Raw genomic sequence first — 22152 nt, 5'->3', positions numbered from 1 at the left:
TCTCAGTGTGGTCATCCCAAAGGGCCTCACGGGCCATATCTGTCTTCAAGCAGTGCAGAGTGCTGCTTGTCAAAAATATGCCTTCTCCATACACTAAAATACTGATTCGCAAAGGAATGGCATAAAAGGAGTCAAGAAGTCACCACCAAAGAAATGGAAGAATATTATGTCTCAATGAAAATAAGCACACACGTGACCCCCCTAGAAAGAGAATTCTGTTCTACTGTGCTTCTCCCCAGATGCACACTTGGGCCCTACCCACCCACGTCAGCTAAAGAAACAATAGTCACTTAAAATCCTCTCTCTTTTGTGAGTAAACCATGCCCAATGACAGTGTCTTGGATGTTAATCAAAGCCCCTGCTATAAAGGATCCTGTGACCCCTTCTTCGTGGTATGGAATGTCTCTTTCACCAGAAGAGCTGATTGGCTTCTTTTACTTTATGAGAGCAAAATAACCCATATTAATAGCTAATAATGGATGTTTTTTGAGTGCTGACTGAGCATCAGCCAAGTTCTAAGCATTTTATATGTATTTAATCCTTACGTCAATTGCAGTATGGATCGTGGTTCCTGGTAAAATTATCCCCCATTTCCTCTCTACGGCTTCTCAGTGCTCTGTAATCTTTCTTTTCTTTTTTTTTTTTTTTGAGGAAGCCAAGCCCTGAGCTAACTACTGCCAATCCTCCTCTTTTTGCTGAGGAAGACTGGCCCTGAGCTCACATCCGTGCCCATCTTCCTCTACTTTATACATGGGACGCCTACCACAGCATGGCTTTTGCCAAGTGGTGCCATGTCCTCACACGGGATCAGAACCGGCGAACCAAGAAGCAGAACGTGCGAACTTAACCACTGCGCCACTGGGCCAGCCCCTGTAATCTTTATTTTCTAAGGCCTTTATTGTGTATGTATTTTGACGTACATTTTTAAAAATTGTTTTTCCACGGGATACCATTCAGGTGAGAAATAATGCCTAATAAAAAGAAAAATGATATGTGTCCTCTGCAGGTGGCACTTGACATGTGTTATACTAGAATCTCCCAAAAGGGGAGACTCGTACAGAGTCTTATGGAGCCCTCGCCCAGCTACCACAGTGGTGACATCTTATATAGCAATAGTCCATTATGAAAGCCAGTATACTGACAGTGATACAATGTGGCTAAGTAGGTTACAGATGTTATTCAGTTTTCATCATTTTTAACTGGTGTTCGTTTGTGTTCAATTTCCTTTTGAAAGTCGCTTAAGACCATATTTAGTCTTCTAAACAATGCTACAGTAGTGGGTAAAATTAACTGGTTAGATATTGAATTATAAATGTTACTTGTGAAAATCAAAAATGTCCAGATCAGTTAAATTATCTTTAACATAAGAACATAAAAAGTGTGTTTGGTTTTTCTTTGTACACTGTGCTTTCATGGTAGGAAAGTAGTCAGTATACAAATTCCATAGTCCATTCAGAATGGAATAGCTTGAATTGGGGGCAGGAGTTGGGGACATGTTCCTACCCTTGTGTTAAAATTCAAATAAAGAAGAGAGCACACTTGGCTATTGGGTGTTTTTCACTGTAACTATCATGATTCCTACAAGACAAGTTATCTCGCTTTGGCATGTGAAGAAACAGAAGGCTGAGGCATTGCTGTGGCGGAGCTGGTTTACCTCCCAGGCCGCTCTTAATGAATCTACTTTTCAGGGGTATCAACATCAGGGCTTCTTCAAAGAGGCTGTGCTCCTGGGTGCTCAGTACTGGTTTGGGAAATAGTAATTCATTAGCTCCTCCACTCAGTCGCTGAATAATTAAGCCCATCCTGTATACATTCACTGTGGGAGGTTCTGGGGTATGCAGGGAACAGGACAGATATGGTTCCTGTTGTCCCCGATAGTCTGCCTCAAATCTTTGTCAACCTGTCTGTGATCTTCAGCTTCCTCTTACAAGATGGCACAATGGCTGATCATCATAATATGTTTGAATTCTGATTTCAGGACCCCAAGCTCCCTAGGCTGTTTTCTTTTTTACAAAGAGCAACTCCCCTGTTCCTACCTCCAATAAATAAACACATAGTAGAGTATCTCTGATTGGGAAGAATTTATTAGTCATAGATCTTAAGATCCGCCTTTCTCTGTCCCAAGGCACAGGATGGTAAGTGCTATCAGAGCATCGATGGCATGTCACTGTCACTGTGATGGGGACATAGTCATCCATGGGGACAGGTCAGAGTCCCAGATCTGGTGTGAGTGAATTCAGTGTTTATTTCTGAGCAGGTTGGTTAGCTCTCTAGCCCTCAAATGCATGACATACTGGCCTGCCATGCCCATGTGCCAGATGAGGTCACAAAGTAGGCCACGGGAGTGTGGATGGATGAAGAAAAGTCCTTCCTCCTTACAGAAGAGCACCTAAGACACAGCTCAGGGGGTGTCATTTTTTTTTTTTTAAAGCATTTTTTTTTTTTAAAGATTTTATTTTTTCCTTTTTTCTCCCCAAAGCCCCCTGGTGCATAGTTGTATATTCTTCGTTGTGGGTCCTTCTAGTTGTGGCATGTGGGACGCTGCCTCAGCGTGGTTTGATGAGCAGTGCCATGTCCGCGCCCAGGATTCGAACCAACGAAACACTGGGCCGCCTGCAGCAGAGCGCGCGAACTTAACCACTCGGCCATGGGGCCAGCCCCTCAGGGGGTGTCATTTTTGAAGACAAGGGTCTGTGGGCTCATAATTAAACCCACCTCTGACAGTGACAATGAATTAAACACTATGGAGTGAGGGGACGAATCCAGTAGGAAATTTAAACAAACATAATGATAAGGGATGAGCAAAACAATACTTCAGTGTGGACTCTTAATGCCCAACATCATTCAGAGTTTTGGCTCCTCCTGACTCACATTTTTGCAGAGTCTGGGGCTTACAGAATCTTACAGAGAAATTCAACTGCCATGTAAGTCTGACAACCAATTTCTCAATAGCTTTTTATCCCCAACAATTTACAAGGAGAAACTAGCCTTAAACTAATTTCCATTACAGTCTTGAAGGGAGAAAAAAAGTTACCCAAAGGCTGCCTTGGGGACAGGTGGAGGATCCAGCGCTTTGCTCAGTGGAGAATCTGTGATTTCTATTTGAGGAGATGATGGGCAGCCTCAGCTTTTCACCTTGATTATGGCAAGAGATGACGCAATGAAGTCTCTACAGGAGCCTCAAGACTTTTTTGCTTCAAATAGATTGCTCCATTTATCTTTCCACTTGGGGCATTCCATCCTACTATTAAAAAATAATCCCAATCCTAAAAATAAAACCCCAAAACATGATTTCCTAATGATGACCATTTACTTTTGTGTTGGTAGCTTCATCCTAGGTAAAGTATTTTCTCCTATCATTGTTTTTTCCCTCAATCCCAGTGTGGCTCCCCATTTCTCGACTCAACTTGACTTCTGGACTTTCTTCTCCATTGGACCCACACTATCTTTCCTGTTCCATCCATTCATTCATCTATCCATTGTCTAATGTATGCTAAGTACAAGAGTATGCATAGATGAACAAGATGTTGTTCTAATTTCAAGGATTTGGCGAGTTTTCTATCTTCCCCTTAGCTTCTAAATGTGTAATGTCTCTAGTGTTGGCTGAAATTCTCTGCTCTTCTCCATGTATTTTCCCTGAGCAAGCACCTCCATCCTGCTTCCTCCCCCAGCCTGGTTTATCTTTCGCTGGCTTATCGGGAGGAGTCCCAGAGTAGGAACTGAGAGGTCCTACTGTTGACAAGATTGGCATTTCACCCATCAGCTTCTTAATTACCTCACTTAATAAAAGAGGAGTTGAATGAAATCAGTGATTCTTAGTCTTGTCTGCACATTGGAATTAGCTGGGGGGCTTTTAAAAAATGCTGATAGTGGGTCCTTCTCCTTGAGAGTCTGACGTAATTGGTTTGGGGTGTAGGAGTTTTAAAAGTCCTCTTGGTGATTTTAACATGCAGGCAAGATTAAGGACCACTGGATTGAATCTAATCCTAATTCCTTACTCTCCCAAACAAGGAAGTGTCTCATAGTGGGTTCAGATGGAGTTTGACAGACCAGGTTCAAATTCCAGCAGTTATAACACCCCAGGGGAAATTACTTCTACCTCTTCAAGCCTTAAATCCATTATGAAATTAATGGAGGTTAATCATACCTATCTTGCAAAATGTAAAGATTATGCAAGATCATGGCACATGATAGGCATTCAAGCAAAGGCAACCTGTATTATTATTCCCCCTAAAACAGTTCCTACCTCTGACTTCCTTATTTCTGCTAATGGTGCCATCATCATCCCAGTTCTTACGCCCAACAAATGTGTGATGGGTGAGTAAAGGATGGTGGATCTGACGATCCTCACTCGTGAAGGAGAGGAGAAGGTTTAATTTCATTCGCCGTTGTTAATGTTCTCAAGTCTTCAAAGTGTGGTCCACAGACCAGCAGCGTCGACATTCCTGGGAACTTGTTCCGAATGAGGAATCTCAGCCCTGCCCAGACCCTTGGAATCAGAATCTGCATTTTAACCAGATCCCCAGGGGATTTTCATGCACATTAAGGTTTGGGAAGCACTGCTCTCAAGCATCACTGTCCTTGAGACTTGGTGAAAAGGGAGGAATTCAAGTTCCTGGAGTGGCGACAGTTTACAAATTCCAGTGTCTTGGTTGTAGACACCATAGTGAGCCCAAGTGGGTCATGGGTGCATTCCAACTAGCAGCCTAGAGCGTTCTGTCACATGCTGGGCCACACCAGAAGGCAGGGCTCTAGGTGAAACCTCATCATCCCATTAGAGTCCGTCAAGCCACTCCATCAGGTCCCACCCTCTGTCTGGTGCTAATTGCTTTACATAGGCTTGGTGAGTGCCACACAGCCATCAGTCACCAGATCATCTCAGGTCACAGGAGGGTGAGGCCTGCATGCATAGGGGCAGACCTCCTCCTGCTCGGGGAGCCTGGCAGTGGCTCCTATGGTCCAGCCAGAGGCCTCTGCATCCTGCCCACCCACAGGTCCAACACCCCTTGCACTGAAGGAGCAACTCCTGCCCCACTCCCCTCCCCAGGTGTCAGGGATCTTCCTTTATCATTTTCCTGGGTAGCCCCGACCCCTTGGTTCTCCATCTTGAATTCCTTGCCTTTTTACCCTGGGGCCCTGCAATGATTCCTCTCACTCGTAAAGGCAAAAAATCTGTGTGGAGCTGTACTCTCTATAGCCTAAATTACAACAATAGACATTTTAAATACACTTTCCAAACTATACCTGCCCTCCCCTTTGCTTTCTCTCCTACCCCAGGGCAGGGGTGGGTAAATGTCCCTCATTAAGACTCACTGTTTGAGGAAAGGTAACACTTTAGGCCATGGCTGCAATGATTGGCATGTATCTCCCCATTGGTCATTATTTGTAATTACATAATCGTGTGAATATTTGCTTCATTAAGTTTGCCCACTAGACTGCAAGCTTCCTGAGGGGAGAGTCTGGGCTGGTTTTGTTCACTGCTGTGGCCCCAATTTCAGGCTCAATGTCTGGCTTGTAGAGATTCTCAGTAGCTGTTCGTTGAGTATATGGATGACTAAATGGGAGAATAACTTTGGGGCTCTGGGAACATGAAAGGCTAGGATGAGTTCTTGTGCCATAATGAGATAGGGGTGTGTGTGTGTCTTTGGTACGGCAAGGGAGTGGGGGTAGATTTTCCCCAAACATAGCCCTCAGAGCAGGGCATAGCATTATGACTGGGACATGTAGTCCAGGGGACAGTGCCCCTGCATGCAGAACACACATAGATGACCCTTTCTCATCTGCTCCTGCCACAGGTCAGTCAGTCTGAGGCACCACACACCTGGTACTCCTGCTTGCAGATCAACCTCCATGGTTAGAGGCTTTGGCTTGCCTCTAGGACTGTCCTGAAACCGAGGAGGACTGGGCCTCAGCTCCTGGTGTGCAGGCTGGCCTGTTCTGGGGGTACCAGAGCCATCCTGAAGTTGGCCAAGCAGAAAGGAAGCCTGCATCTTCAGGGTCTCCTTGGTGGAGATTAATGTGGATGATACAGGACAGTGCCAATCCCAACTGCCAAACCCAGGGGGCCTGGGCTCTCCAAAGATTGGGTGTGGGGTATGGCTGGCTCCTCTTCCCTTTACATCCCAGGTCTTAGGCTGTAAACTCATGATGCCTTGGCTAGCTCACCACCCTCCTGCTGACCTGGGACCCAGCATCTTTTCTCAGGCTGTAGGCCATGCTCCAAGCTGCCATTGTTCATCCCTGATTTCTCATCCTACTGTGTATCTAGGTAAGTCCTCAGGACTCTGGAGGATGGCATGAGGTATAAGACAGTTCTTGCATCCTGGTGGAGCAAGAAGACAAAGGGAACATTGATGTCAAGGTCAAGACTGTATACGATCAATGGTCATGCTAGCGCTTTTTCCTTAGCACAGAAGGGATTTATAATTCATTGGCCTAAGAGGGAGCCCATGATGTAGTCTTCCAGGGAGGGAGAGATGCCTGTCAAGTTTAATCGAGAACTGCTGGTAATACCTGAAACCATGAAACTTCTAGAAGAAAACATAGGCAGTATGCTCTTTGCAGCATTTTTTCAAATACCATGTTTGATTCAGGCAAGGGAAATAGTAGAGATAATAAACAAATGGGACTACATCAAACTAAAAAGCTTTTGCACAGCAAATGAAACCATCAAGAAAACAAAAAGACAACCTAACAATTTGGAGAAGATATTTGCAAACCACATATCAGATAAGGGGTTGATATCCAAAATATACAAAGAAATCGTATGTCCTAACAACAAAAAAACCAACAACCCGATTAAAAAATGGGCAAAAGATCTGAAGAGAGATTTCTCCAAAGAAAATATACGGATGGCCAACAGGAACATGAAAAGATGTTCATCATCATTAACTATCAGGGAAACGCAAATCAAAACTACAATGAGATATCATCTCACTCCCTTCAGAATGGCTATAATTAACAAGACAGGAAACAACAAGTGTCGGAGAGGATGTGGAGAGAAGGGAACTCTCATGCACTGCTGGTGGGAGTGCAAACTGGTGCAGCCACTACGGAAAGCAGTTTGGAGTTTCCTCAGAAAATTAGGAATAGATCTACCATATGATCCAGCTATCCCACTGCTGGGTATTTGTCCAAAGATCTTGAAAACACAAAGATACATGCACCCCTATGTTCATTGCAGCATTATACACAATAGCCAAGACTTGGAAGCAAACTAGGTGCCCATCAAGGGATGAATGGATAAAGAAGATGTGATATTTCTACATGATGGAATACTACTCAGCCATAAGGAACAATGAAATCCGGCCATTTGTGACAACATGGGTGGACCTTGAGGGTATTATGCTAAGTGAAATAAGTCAGAGGGAAAAAGTCAAATACTGGATGATCTCACGCATACGTAGAAGACAAAAACAATGACAAACAAACACATAGCAACAGAGATTGGATTGTTGGTTACCAGAGGGGAAGGGGGAAGGGGGGAGGGTGAAAGGGGTGATTATGCACATGTGTGGTGATAGATTGTAGTTAGTCTTTTGGTGGTGAACATGGTATAATCTACACAGAATTCAAAATACATTACGATGTACACCTGAAAGTTATACAATGTTATAATCCAATGTTACAGCAATAAAAAAAAATTCATATGTTGAAGACTTAACCCCTGATGTGATGGAACTTGGAGATAGAACATTAGGTAGGTAATTAGGTTCAGATGAAGTCATGAAGGTGGAGCACGCATCCTGGGATTAGTGTCCTTATAAGAAGAGGAAGAGAGACCAGGGCTCTCTCTGTTTCTCCATGCACACACAGAGGAAAGGCCATATCAGTGCACAAGAAGAAGACGAGAAGGTGGCTGTCTACAAGCCAGGAAGAAGACCCCCGCCAGAATGGAAGCGGCAGACACCTAGGTCTTAGACTTCCTGGTCTCTAGAAATATGAGAAATAATTGTCTGTTGTTTAAGTAAAAAAAAAAGAAAAAAAAAGAAAGAAAAAAGAACTGCTAGATTTTGAGGCTCTCCAACGATATGAGAAATGTGCAATTAAGCACTAAGTTGTGAGCAGACATGATTTAGGGCTAAAAGCGTTTGGGTAACATCAGCAGTGTTTGGAGTAGGCAGAGGGAGGTTTCCTGAAGATACGGGCCTCATAAGGCCCTCAACATTTGAGCAGAATTTAGTGAAGGCAGGAAAAGAGGGAACAGCCTTTCAAGAAGGAACTTGTGTCAGCTGAGAGAAGCACGGCAGGTTTGTGGGCTGCCAACAGTCTTGTGATTACACTGAAGGGTGTGTGTTGTGAGTCACAATCCAGCTCCAGCTTGGGGACACAATGAATGCGATGCTCCATCATGTTCGAGTCAGGCATCTGAATTGATGATGCACTCTGACACTCGCTTCCTCTGATACGATACGCTAACCAGGCATTGACCCCCTACCAAATGACTCAGCATCAAAGAAAGTATAGGTGAGAAAAATACTACACTGGAAAAGAAAAGGTGGAACTATGAAACTCTAAGGCCATTTAAAATAGCAAAATTCTGCTTTAAGTTCTAAATATGGGCAATATAAACTAGTGTATTGAGGTTCCTTATGCAAAGTTTACATTCAAGCAATAATGATAATAAACTGCAAGCAAACATTAAACACATAGTTTTATTTGTCTCCTTAAAATTTGGGAGGAGTAAGTGAAATTTGCCTGCTTTCTATTTCCTGTGCATTTATTTCTATGATTCTCTGTAACGAGAAGAGGTTTCAAAAACTTTCTACTGGCCCCAAATCTCCTTCACTGTGGCAGATGCTGAAGAACTGTAGCTGAGAATATGTTTCTCTCACTGAGAAGCAGTTTTAAAAGCAGAGCTGACTTGAAATTTCTTTGTTATTCACTTTTCTCCCCATCCAGTTAATATCCCAAGCACTGCCTGCCTTCAGATCAAATAAAGGCCACCAGCAAATAAGTGATAGTTGTTACTTTAAGAAAGCCATGAAACACCCGGCAAGTCATTAGAATTTTTTTAAAGTGCTTTATAGCTTGAGGCTTCTTTGGAAATGAGAGTGTTGGAACAGCCTCTTTAAGGCTCTGCCAACACCAAACCTCTCAGCTTGGGGATTTCTTGTAGAACGGCCAGCAGAGGAGACAGTTTTCCTGCCAAACAAGCTGTTGTCCGAGACTTACGGGAGAGGGATTAAGGCTTGGAAAACAACATGTGGGAATTACAAAGGCAGCATTGAGGCTGGAAGGAAAGATGAGGTCTGCTGGATCACTGACTAGACTCGCTCAGAGGGTCAAAAATCAGGCTAACAGATATTCCTCTAAAGTAATTAGAGATCAAGAGTCGTGGAAGTTCTGTAGAGAGAACAGGGCGATGATGAAAGCAGCATTCACGGAGATTATCTGGGAGCAGTTCAATGGGGTGGCCTGAAGGCCGAAGCCAGGGAGGCTCGCCCTGAGCTCATGGAGCCTGCAGCAGGGCAGTACCAAAGAGAATGGGCTGCAAACAGGAGAGAATTTGGGAAGAAAAAGAAATACTGAGAGACATGGGGTGAAGGATGGGTAAATAAAAAATGGTGTCAAGTGTTGGTGAGGAAGTGGAGCAACCAGAACTCACATGTGCTCCTGGGGGAAATGTACATGCATACACCCACTTTAGAAAAGTGCATGGTGGTATCTACTAGAGGGGGTGTCTGAGCACCCCTCAGGCCAGCAATGCCTTCCTAGGAACACATGCAAAAGAAATGCGTACATACCATCACAACCAAAGACATGCCCGACAAAATCCAATACAGCACTACTCATAACGGCCAAAAATAGGAAATAACCCAATTGCCCACCAACAGTAGAGTGAATAAATAATGATATATTTGCACAGCAAGAGAATGGTGACCTACAACAACATGCGATGGTATGAATGCACCTCACAGTGTCGAGTGAGAGAAGCCAGGCACAAAAGAGTAGAGACTGTGATTCCATTTATACAAAGTTCAAAACAGGCTAAACTGAGAGAAGTCAGGATATTACTCTCCTTTGGGATGGGGCACAAGAGGGACTTCTGAGGCGCTGATAACCTTCCGTGTCACGGTTACCTGGGTGTGTTAGTTTGTGAAAATTCACCACGCTGTGTACTTATGATATGTGCATTTTAATGCAAGGCTATTACACTGTAATAAACATTTTGAAATGACAATACGAAGTAGAGTAAAGGCAATTGAGAGCCCATTTTGTGACATGTTTGAGATGTCTAGACAGGAAGTGGAAATGACTAGGATGAAGTTGGAGATGTGGGACTCTGGTCTGGGCAAAAACCCAGGGCTGGCAACATTGAACTTGGGGACTGTTTACACAGAAGTGACAGGGAAGACGACAGCATGGGTCTGTCTTCTGGGACAGTAGGGGAGTGGATAGAGCCAGTATTTATTAGGTCCCATCAGAAGGCGAGAGGAAGATGAGGAGTGAGCAAAGTCATTTCTCAGAAGCCTATTCAGCACTTCCCTGCATCAGGACCCTCTGCTTCGCTCTGCTAGCCATGATTTCTATCCTTTGGGACTCATATTTTGATGGGGTGGAGGGCAGATGTTCCTTCATTCCTTCATGTGGCATCATCGTCCCTTTAAAAGCTGCAGAAAGAGAGAGTTGGCGAGGCAAGCAGTCGAGAGCTGGTGAGTGGTAGGGTGAGGCAGCATGTGATGCCTTTGACACAGTTGCTGCCAACAGCAGGGGGCATTGAGGCACCTGGGCAGATGGGTAGGCTGGCAGGCCCCACGGAAGGGCCTTGAAGGTCAGCCTGTGCACACACACAAAGCAGTGACACAGCCTTATTGTCCCACCACCTCATGTGGGCTGCTGGGCTTGTGCTTTTCCTATAAGCACATTAGATCAGAAGGTGAGGGTACCATCCCAAACACCTGTGTGATGCTGGAGGCTGAGGTGATATGTCAACAGCAGAGCTAGTACATTTCCTCTAGTGGAAAATAACAGGGCAGTAGGGACTATCAACACACCCCCATGAAGGATCAAAGCATCTGCGTAAATGCATAATAAAAATATATATCAAGATGTTACACACATATATTCCTCCCCCCCTCCCGCCTACCAAGGTCCCCACCATGAACTCTTAACCATCATACACGGAAGGCAGGAGGGACAAAGTAGCTGGTTGGGGCAAGAGAAAGCAGCCCTCCATCAAATCTCCTCTACTTGTTTTCAGGGCCCTCTCTCTGTAGTGCGGTGCTACCCCACCCCTGCATCCTTAATTCTCATTTTTCCTCAGTGTGTCAGCTGCCCCAGAGGAGAAGTGCCCCAGGACAAACGGTCCTCATTCCTACCCCAGTGCCTTTGCCTATGCTGTTCCTTCTAGAAAGATGTTCTTGGGAGTCAGATGGATAGAAATCCTCGTTCTGGGGCTTCTGAGCATCATACTATGTAGATTTGGGGCAAGTCCTGTTTGCTCTCCTCAGCTTCCTCTTCTTTAAGATGGGGACAACTCTCTCACTAGTATCACTGGGTTAGTCCATGGGAAACCCTTAGCAGAGAGACCAGCACAGAGTTGGCAGGCAACAAATAGTAGTTGTCCTCTCACTTCCAATGACCCCTGCCTGGAATGTCCTTACGGCCAACGTGAACTTGCTCTCTTAACATCGCTAGGGGTTTCACTCAGTTAGATGGTGTACCTGTCTCCTTTCATCCTGGCTCAGCTCCAAGGCTTGGGGGAGCCCACTGTGGGGCTTGTGTTAGCTGAGGGCTTGGGTTTTGCTATGGAAAGGAACACAGTGTCTCCAGATCTTTGAATGACTTCCTCAGGGATATTTGTCTTCTGTAACTTCTAAATTGTCTTTGAAAATCTAATAACTACTTGTCTATTTGGAATTTGATAGCTCGTTTTTAAAATCATCAGTTTACATTGTTAGAAACGTGTTTTAAACATAATTGTTGAGGGGCTTCTGAATGCTGGTAATACTTTGTTTCTTGATCTGGGTGCCGGTTACATGAATATGCTCATTTATTGGAAATTCATTTATGAAGTCTTCACTTTATGTTTTTTTCACTTTTTCTGGATATATATTAAAAATAGATTTGTTACAGGCTGTCCGAGCTCTGCCACTTGACCTCATAGTAGGCATTCGAGACTGTAACAGAGTGGCTGCGAGGACAGCATGAGGGCACTGGGTCAGAGTTCTCAGATCAGTCTAAAGGGATCCTTGAATAGGTCAATTTTAAGGCCATCTCTGGCAGGAAAGAAGACCCCATCAGCCCGTTACAAGCTAGATCAAAAACCTTAGAGTTGGGGCTGGCCCCATGGCCAAGTGGTTGGGTTCACATGCTCTGCTTTGGTGGCCCTGGGTTTGCTGTTTTGGATTCTGGGCATGGACCTACACGCTGCTCATCAAGCCGTGCTGTGGCAGCGTCCCACCTAGAAGAACTAGGATGATGTACAGCTAGGACATACAACTATGTACTGGGGCTTTGGAGAAAAAAAAAAGAGGAAGATTGGCAACAGATGTTAGCTCAGGGCCAATCTTCCTCACCAAAAAACCCCACAAACAAACAAACAAACAAACAAAAAATGTTAGAGTTGAGGTATGCACAAAATACTACGGAAGCGTTGAGGAAGAAAACTTAACTTTGCCTTGAGAATCAGAGAACTCCTCACAAACGATGCTAGTGACGTTTGAACTGGGTATTAAAGTCTGGATAGGAGTGTTCTTTGGTGGAAAATGGAAGAAAGGGATGACAAGAATAGTATGAACAAAGACAGAATCACTTTAAGGTGTGCTGGGTCTCGGGCTCAGAAAGTCTTCTAATGTGGAAGCGCTTAGTGAGTGTGAGTATGTGTGAGTGCGGGAGTGTGTGAGTGCAGCTGGTGAGAAGTGAGGCTAAAGAAGTAAGCAGCAGCTGGACCATGAAGCGCTTTGTCTGCCAAGCTCAGGAGTTTGGGATTTACCCTTCAGGCAGGTGGAATCTCTGCAGGACGCTAAGGAGGCGAGTACAGCACCAACTTCACCACAACTTCCACTTCCTCCACCACCCCAACTCCAACACCCCCAACTTCAGCACTTTCATGACCACTAACTGCACCATCACCTCCACTGCCACTATCAACTTCACCACAATCACCACCTTCACTGTCACCTCCCTCTCCAGTACTCCCTTCATGACCACCTTCATCACTTCCACCTCCACCACCACCACCTCCACCTCTATTACCAGCCTACCTACCACAATAATTGTTTCCACAGAAGGAATTATCATAATGCTAATTATAGCATGATAAATTAGGGGACAATGCTTAAATGACACCTATTTTTAACTACCTGGCATCGCCTGGGGAAGAAAGCTGAGTGATCGTGGAGCATGGAGCTGAGCTCCTTGGTGGGAGGGATGCTCCGCTTGGCTAACCTGCACTCTTCTGCTCACCATTGGTGTCATGGACTGTGCTGCAAGCAAAATTACAAGAGCCACACTGAAGATTGTAGAGGAGATGGAAAGGCTTCTGTGTATATGGATGAAAGACAGCCAAGACAGAACTTAGATTTGTTCATAATTTGTTAGTAATAAAATTTAAAAAAAATTACTTTTGCAATTCAAAGTTTATGGTTTTCTGGTCATGCAAATCACTGCCTGTGGTAGAATAATAGTAGCCAGGAGCTGACCAAGGAGCGTTACCTCTCTTACCTCCTTTAACCATTAAAAGAACTGCAATAACAGGTTCATATTTTTCCTTGTTAGCATGAGAAACTTGGACTCAAAGGTCTTAGGTAAGTTCCCCAGGGCCTTACACCTAATGAGTACTTTTTTTTTAAGCAGCTGTTCATTCTTTTGTGATCTGATGTCCTTGTGAGAATCAGTGAGGTTGGGGACAGGCCTGAGCCTGGGAGACAAGACCCGAGTGGAGAGCCTGCGACAGAAAAGGAGAGCAGGGAGAAAGGCGGCGGACACTTGCATGGCTTTTGGAGGTGCTCTGGCGCCCTCTAGTGACAATCTGAAGGTATCATAAGCCAAGGAGCGCTTAGTGTACCTGAGTTCAGTGATCACATACACAGGATGTGTCAACCTGCAAAAGGGCACAGAATTGGGCAGTGGAGATGGGGAAGGGAAGGGAAAAAGGCACATCTTGCTCCTAAGTACCTGTCAGCTTCTGTCCCCCATCTGTCTACAGACAACTTGGCTCTGTCCCTTAATTCAAGGAGGAGCAGTGGTTCTCAACCTTCGGTGTGCACAGGAAACACCAGAGCACTTGGGAGCATAGGATCTGGGCCCCAGCTCCAGAGCCTTTGATTATTAGGTCTGAAGGGGGCCCAGTGATCTGCATTTTTAAACCACATCCAGGTGATGCTGATGCAGGTGGGTCCTGGACCGCACTTTCAAAAAACCACATCGCTTAATATTTAGCTTTAAAAAGATGGACACTTCAGTAGGAAACTAAAAATGGGGGACCTAAACCAGTTGCAGAGAGGAATCCAGAGGAATTCATGAGTTACTGTCTTATTTCTTCTCTGACCTGTTTAAAGATGAAAGGCACCTCTCTACAAAGCATGCAAAACCCAGCCATCCTGGTGGCTTAATTCTCAAAGACTAAAGTTAAGACATTTTAATAGCATTCAAATTAATGTCTATCCCCCCAAAGAGTGGATCCAAAGTTTGAGTTCCTTGGAAGTGTGCTTCCAGAGATGCTCATATGTGGCCGAATAAAAAAACTTCTCTGATAAAGTAAGGATGAGAGATTCATTGAAGCACCTGGCATGAAAGTCTGAGACACCTAGAGTAAGGAAAGATGTTTAACTCTATTTAGCTAAAGGTACCTGGATCTTTTTGGATCATGTGACTTTTTTCTTACGATTTCTCTTGATTTTGGTCACACGTTTATTAAGGTTTATGATAGACCAGTTTGGGAAATAATCACCCTAGAACAACAGGAATGTAAACTGAAGATTTTTCTGTGTTCTGAAAAATACCCCTCTAAGTGGGCAAGAATAGTCTTTTCAATAAATGATACTGGGACCACTGCATGTTCACATGCAACAGATTGAGGACCCTTACCTAATACCATATTCAAAAACTAACTCAGAATGGATCAAAGACCTAAATATGAGAGTTAGCTCTATGAAGCTCTTAGAAGAAGAATTTTTGTGACCTTGGATTAGACTATGGTTTCATAGATACGATGCCAAAAGCACAAGCAACAAAAGAAAAATCAGATGAATCAGAGTTCAACAAAATTAAAACCTTTTGTGTTTCAAAGAACATCGCAAAGAAAGTGAAAAGACAGCTCATAGACTGGTAGAAAATATTTGCAAGTCATCTATCTAAGAGATTCGTATTCAGAATATATGAAGAACTCTCAAACAATAATAAAAAGACAATCTAACTGAAAAATGGGCAAGAGACGGATAGACATGTCCCCAAAGAAGATTTACAAATGGCCAATAAGGATGTGAAAACATGCTCAACGTCGTTAGCCATCAAGAAAATGCAAATCAAAATCTTAGTGGGATACCACTTCACACCCCCTAGGACAGCTAGGATCAAAAAAGACAAGTAAGGGGCCAGCCCGGTGGTGTAGGGGTTAAGTTTATATGCTCTGCTTCCAGGGGCCCAAGGTTCACAGGTTTGGGTCCCTGGCACAGACATACACACTGCTCGTCGAGCCATACTGAGGCGGCGTCCCACATGCAAAATAGAGGAACATTGGCACAGATGTTAGCTCAGGGACAATCTTCCTCACCAAAAAAAAAAAAAAAGGATAGATAATATAAGTGCTGATAAGGTCATAGAGAAAATTGGAATCCTCATACATTCCCGATGGTGGCAATGTAAAATGGCACAGCCACTTTGGAAAACAGTCTGACATTCCCTCAAAAAGTTAAATATATATTTACCATATAACTCAGTAATTCCACTCCTAGGTATATACCAAAATGAAATGAAAACACACGAAAACTTGTACAAGAATGTTCACAGCAGCATTATTCACAATAGTGAAAAAGTAGAAACAATATAAATATCCACTAACTGATGAATGGATAGACAAAATGTAGTAAAACAATATAATGAAACATTATTCAGCAACAAAAGGGAATGGAGTACTGGTTCATGCTTTAGCATGACGAACTTTGAAAACATTATGCTAAGTAAAAGAAGCCAGTCACAAAAGATCACATATTATTTGGTTGCCTATGTGTGAACTGTCCTGAACAGGCAAATCTATAGAGATAGACAGTAGATTAGCATTTACATAGGGCTGGAAGGTTGGGGGTAAGTGGGGAGTCACTGCCAATTTTGGGGTGACAAAAATGTTCTAAAATTGATGGTGGTGAGACTTGCACGATTCTGTGGATATTCTAAAAACCGTGGAATTATATGCTTTAAGTGAGTGAATTGCATAGTATTTGAATTATGTCTCAATAAAGATGCTAGAAAAAAATCTTATAAGCTTCCTTACTCCATGGAGACAGTGGAAAGATCCTGAGAATTATATATGAAAAGGAATCTTTATTTTTAAATTGAAGTTTCAAACTAGAAGAAGAGCTCTAGCTACCCGATCTGAAATGGTGACAAGGATGTAAAGTTTTTGAAAATATATTCCTGGAGAAAAGAGGGGAAGACACGCTCCTTGGACTAAGCCTACCAGTGTGCCAAGTAACACTGAAGGGAGCTTAGCTGAGAGCATTCACAGCATTTCACGTTGCAGCTTCCAGAACATTTAACCACATGTGATCCTCACTGTGACCTCCCAGGAAGGCAGGGCAGGGATTATTATCTATATTTTACTGGTGAAAAAAAGGTTTCAAGGACAGGAAATGTCTTGCTCAGGGTCACAATGAGAAAGAAATGGGACACAGACTGAGGTCTTTGGACTCTGTGTCCGATGCTTTGTTTATAGCACTGTGGTTTCCTCCAGTTGTCATGACTGCCCCTCCGCAGGCGTCCGGGCCCATTAATGACGTTCGATAGCTCTGAGCCTCTTTTGTTTAATTTCCTTGGCCAGAAGACCCCAATCAAGGCTGGTTACTCCCATCCGTCTCCAGTCTACCTTGCCTGCCTTTAACAAACCAACGTTCCCAAATTCTCACTGTCCTCAAGTCCCACCCTCACTCAAGAGCCTCCAAGGGCAGCCATGGGGCATTGGGTGTGAATTCTGGCTATGGGATTTACGAGTTGGGTATCTGTGAATATGCCCCTGAACTTATTAGATCCGCAGGTATTTGATCTGTAAAATGGGAATGAGATGATCAACCCTAGGGGATTTGTGAGATTTAACTGAGATATTACGTAAAGTGCCCAACTTTTGGCCATATCTGTCTCACCTGATCCCACTTCTTGACACTGCATTAGATCTGAGGTACCTTGCTTTGCTTGCCAGGACTTTTTAACCTCATCCCCTTCTAAAAGCTGCTTATAGTACACAAGGGTCTGCATCACACAATTTGGCACCTGGTTATTTTCCAATGAATTTTCTGGTCTTTGTCATCTCTCATCTTCTAAATCACTATTTGTCAGAGTGTGGTCCTGGAATACAGAATAAGGGTCAGAAAAAGCTAGGATTCTATTTTAAAAATCCAGACCTACTGACTCAAAATCCCTTGGGGGTGGTAACGGTAGAAAACCATAGATTTACATTTTTCATGAGCACTCCCTCCTCCATCACATCTCATTCTTATATACATGGTAGCTGGGACCCACTGAACTAAATTCTAAGCTTCTTGAGGCCAGAAGAGGTTACAGGGTCTTTGCTCCCACCGCATTACTTAGCACAGTTTTGGGCACCTAATAGGTTCTTATATCAGGGCTTGTGTGATTGAAAAGAAAGTACCATGCTCAGCTTAGTAGTTCTCGAGCTCCACCTGCATCAGAATCCCCTGGAAGGCTTGTCAAAACAGATTCCTCGGCCCCACTCCCAGAGTCTCTGATTTAGGAAATCTGAGTTGGGGCCCGGGAATTGCATCTCTGACAAGCTCCCAGGTGATGCTGAAGCTGCTGGTCTGGGGGCTGCACATTGTCTCCGTAGAAGTTTGGCCTGGAGACAGCACCTCAGCATCACCTGGGAACTTGTAAATTTGTACCATCTCAGGCCCCACTGGGGATATGCTGACGCCAGCAGTTTAACAAGATCCCTGGGAGATCTGAGGGCACATTAAAGAGTGGGGAGCCTCACAGTTTAGTTCATTTGATCCTCCCAACAAACCTGGGAACCAGTTGCTCTTGTTACTGCCATTTCATAGATGAGGAAATAGAAGGCAGCCGAGAGAGCTCACCTGATGCAAAGTCATGGCGTGGACATGGCCAGCAGCAGAGGTGGCGCTGTAATAGGCTGTGGACACCTCCAGCCCTCGCCCTTTAACACTTAGACACTGCTCCCCTCTCTCCATGGAAGCCCAACCTGCACCCGCTCTCTTCCCTCAGACAATATTCCTAGGAGGTCCAAACATTAACGGCACCCAGCAACAAGCATATCCTGTACCCTGAGATGTGCTCTGTCCCAAGAGTATGCCGTGTCCACGTAATTACAAAGATGAAGTAGCTGGCCTCAGAAGTTACCACCTCCTAGAGGAAATAAGACCCACCCAGATAAAACAAATGATACCAGACAATATAAAATTAAGTGTTAAATTAAGTGTTAGGTGCTCAAGGTCACATTTTACGTTAAAACTACAGTTTTCTTAAAATATATGGACTCTATTAAGAAATCTGTGCTGAAGATAAATTGAGGCTTTTAAGGTGAGAAATGCACAGACTATTTATGTTTTCCTTAAATTATACCAAACCATATTTTGATCCTTTCGCTCCAGGGTCAGCAGTAACCGTGGCCCCCACAAGCACCTCTCTGAGTCACGTGGGCAAACGTGACACTGTGATGGTGGGGAAGGAGGGTGGGCGAGGGCTTCAGAGGGCATGGAGTCATCTGCAAGGCTGCTGCTGCTCTTGGCAGGATGGCAGCTCCCAGGTCAGACTTTACAGGCCTAGGATTTGCACCCAATGGTAAGCCAGCTACCCACCGGCACATGGCCACTCATAGGCCTCTATGTGAATCCCACCTGTGTCCCACCCTGAGACCTCCTCTCCCCACCCACCTCCCTCGGTCCTTCAGACACTCAGAAGCATTGGCCTTCTCAAATTACTTGGGATGCTTGTAAAAATGCAGATTCCTGTCCCCCCAACCTACTGAATCCCATTTCCAAGGGTGGGGCCCCAGAATCTGCATTTTGAACCAACAGTACCTTGCTTAAATATACACCTTCTGGAATTAATTGCTAAATTATAAAGCATTTACCACTGCAGGAGTGGGCAACGAGAAATGCATGATCTGGCCCTAACAGAGCTTATGGTGTGCAGGGAACACAGATTACTGGACAAGTTGGTTGTGGCGATGCACGCACAGGAAGCCAAGTCATGGATGGGTTCCCTGCTCACACACCCTCCTGTTTGGGTGGAGTCCTGCTCAGCATCTATTCCAGGGAGTGTGAGAGGCAGGGGGAAGTTCGGTTGCCCTTTTGCCTTTCTACAGTAGAGTGTTTTGCTGGTTGGCTATGAGTAGGGGACTGTCTAGGTTTTTGATTTGCTCCAGCCAGGAAATTCATGAACATTTTGGTCACTGGGTGTCCTCCTGGCTTGTTCCAGTCCCTGCACCATGGAGCCCAGGTGGCAGGTGCCACCTCTCTCTGCATTTCCCTCTTCCCTTGGGTACTCGCCCTTCTCTTCTTGAGGTCCCTTTGTGTATACTGGAGTGTCATGTTGTTGTCTCATGCTGTCACGGATGAGGAGCGAATTTGAAAAGCATAGGGGGAGTTTTGGTGCTGTTGCCATGGGAGAGAGCTCCAATCTCCAGCAAGAGCCCAGTGCAGAACAGGCTACATAATTCGCAGGGTCCAGTGCAAAATGTAAATGTGGATCCACTCGCTCAAAAATTATTCAGAGTTTCGAGATGGTGACAGAAGAGCATTAAGCCAAATCTGAGGCCCATGTGATGCATGGGTCCCATGCCCATGAGGCCACCTACTCACAGGAAACAGGACAGACGGCACATCATTTTAACTTGCAAATAACTTGCCTGTCAGAGGATTGAGCGATCTATGGAGGAGAGGAAAGGAGGTAGAACTGGAGGATAGAAGAAAACGGAGGAGGGAATGCCACATTTTCCGGACATAGCTTAGAGGATTTACTTTAGTGTAACCGTGTCTGTCACTCTCTCACTGTGCCTGGGCCGAGAATGTGGGGGCTCCAGGACGTACGAATCTCCATCCCTGTCTGCAAGGGGCTCACAGTATGTTCCTGTTGAGAGCTTCGACCAAGGCCAGGGAGCCAAGGTGGGGTCCCAGGAGCACGGGAAGCTTGCAGCTCAGGAATGGTGGTGGGCACTCCAGCCCCAGCCCCCTTCCTGCCTTCCAGACCCTCACCTCAATCTGGGCCCTGCGTTCTCTGTTGTGCTCCATGCTAGGGTTGCCAGAAACGAGCTGGGCACCACTGTCTCTCAGGGAGTTCAAAAACAAAAACAGTCAGATGAGCAGAATAGGATTCGCCAGATCTTTAGTGGGGCCAGGAGCACAGCTTAAATGCGTCCAGCTCCAGAGGTTAAGAACTGCATGACAGCTCTCCCTTGACCAAATAATGATGCCTGTGCCTCCTCCTGGCTGATGACTCTTTAGAGAATCTTCTCCCTGTAACCTGCCTCCCTCATGCCTATCTTCCAGGGCACTGGCCCACAGCCCAGCACAGACACAGCACTGAGTGCCCCACCACACCTTCCACTGCAGGGGGGTTCATTCTTGGTTGTAGGCCAGCATCTCCTGGGGAACTTTGAAAACTACTCCTACCCGGGTCCACCCTAGAGATTCTGATGGAGCTGGTCTGGGCTGTGGCCTGGCGAGCGGGATGTTCAAATGCTCTGCTTCCCGATTTACTCACGTGCCCCTCCTGTAACCCTCCTTGTCCACTCAGGCCGCACTGTAGATGACAGTCTCTCTCCAACATTCTGGTGGGTCCTCTTGACTCAAAATGACTCCTCAACAAGCAAGTGGTGAGGAAAGGAGTGAGAGCCACCCCTATCCCTGTCCCATCCTGGCCCCACCAGGCCATTCACAGAGGAGTGGAGCCTCGTCTTATTACCAAAACCGGCCTGCTGTTTGCCCTCTTCCGGTTAAGGACCACTCGGCCCACCAGCACTTGCTCTCAGCACCTCTCTGTGTTCTGCTTTTCTCCGTCTTCTTGAACCTTATCTCAGATGTCTACCTGCCCAGGGTTTCTTGCATGCAGGTCTTGATGGAGCTCCCTTTCCAGTCGCACCACATGCCCACATTCCTGTGCACCTGCAGAGCATAGGCCTCCCCATCCCTTCTACTTTCTGTGCCCACCCCCAGGGCAGACCTCGACCCCCATCCCATACCTGTTCACACAGCACACCTGCAGCTTCTCACCTCTAGGCACACCTCTCCACCAGACCAGCGCTGCCTGTGCCCACAGGGCCAGAGAGATGGACCTCTGACTGAGAGAAGCGTGGGCGGAGGTGCTGCTGACAGTCCCGCTGCTCGACTCTTCCTTTCCAGGGTCAAGGCTGCTCACCCTGCAGGCTTCCGGGGCCAATGCAAAACCTTGCTTGTCTGCTCAGCCTACTGGGCTGGATGTTTCCTGTTAGCGGTTTCATTTTTCTTTATCTAGTCTCCTTTAGGGGGCAGGGCTGGGACCCAACAACAGTGAGAAAGAGGCTAACGTCACTTCACAGAGGATTGTCTGTGCATCCTGAGCATGCCCCTCCTGCTTCCAGGCACCCAGGCCTTCTCACTGCACCCATGTTGGGCCCAATGCCCCTTATCAAAATCTACCTGGGGACTGAGGATGGTGCGGGCTTAGCAGCCTCTAGGAGAAACTCTGATTGGAGAAAGGTTGGGGCCCAGGAAACAGACACTACAGTTGTTTTCAACCCTGCTGCATGCTGGAATCACTCCAGGAGCTTTTAAAAAATCCCCAGTGCCCAGGCCCACTGCTGACTTAGTTGGTCTGGAGTAGGGCCTGGGCATCAGAATCAGGTGACTCTAATCTACCCAGGCCTAAGTACCTATGCAATGATCTCAAAGGCTGGACCTTGAACCAGCAGCATCCACATAAGCCAAGAGTTTGTTAGAAGTTCAGATTCTCAGCTCCACCCAGATCTACTAAAGCAAAATC

The 22152-nt window shown here is 45.5% G+C and overlaps 1 protein-coding gene across 2 annotated transcripts in view; it reads right to left on the bottom strand.

The window, feature by feature from the left end:
- The window catches only part of SLC14A1 (solute carrier family 14 member 1), a 54499-nt gene extending 32885 nt beyond the window's left edge, over positions 1-21614 (bottom strand). Inside the window, exon 1 of one of the 2 annotated variants that reach the window (XM_005612863.4) lies at positions 21374-21614. The gene's annotated coding sequence lies outside the window, so the exon portion shown is untranslated. The remainder of the gene's footprint in view (positions 1-21373) is intronic. The other variant, XM_070221003.1, reaches the window with a different exon arrangement.
- Positions 21615-22152: the final 538 nt, after the last annotated feature.

The sequence above is a fragment of the Equus caballus genome, chromosome 8 (genome assembly GCF_041296265.1).
Source record: "Equus caballus isolate H_3958 breed thoroughbred chromosome 8, TB-T2T, whole genome shotgun sequence".
In the NCBI taxonomy this organism is placed as follows: Eukaryota; Metazoa; Chordata; class Mammalia; order Perissodactyla; family Equidae; genus Equus; species Equus caballus.
The sequence above is the reverse complement of the archived record's forward strand: the minus strand, read 5'-3'. Positions and strand labels throughout refer to the sequence as shown.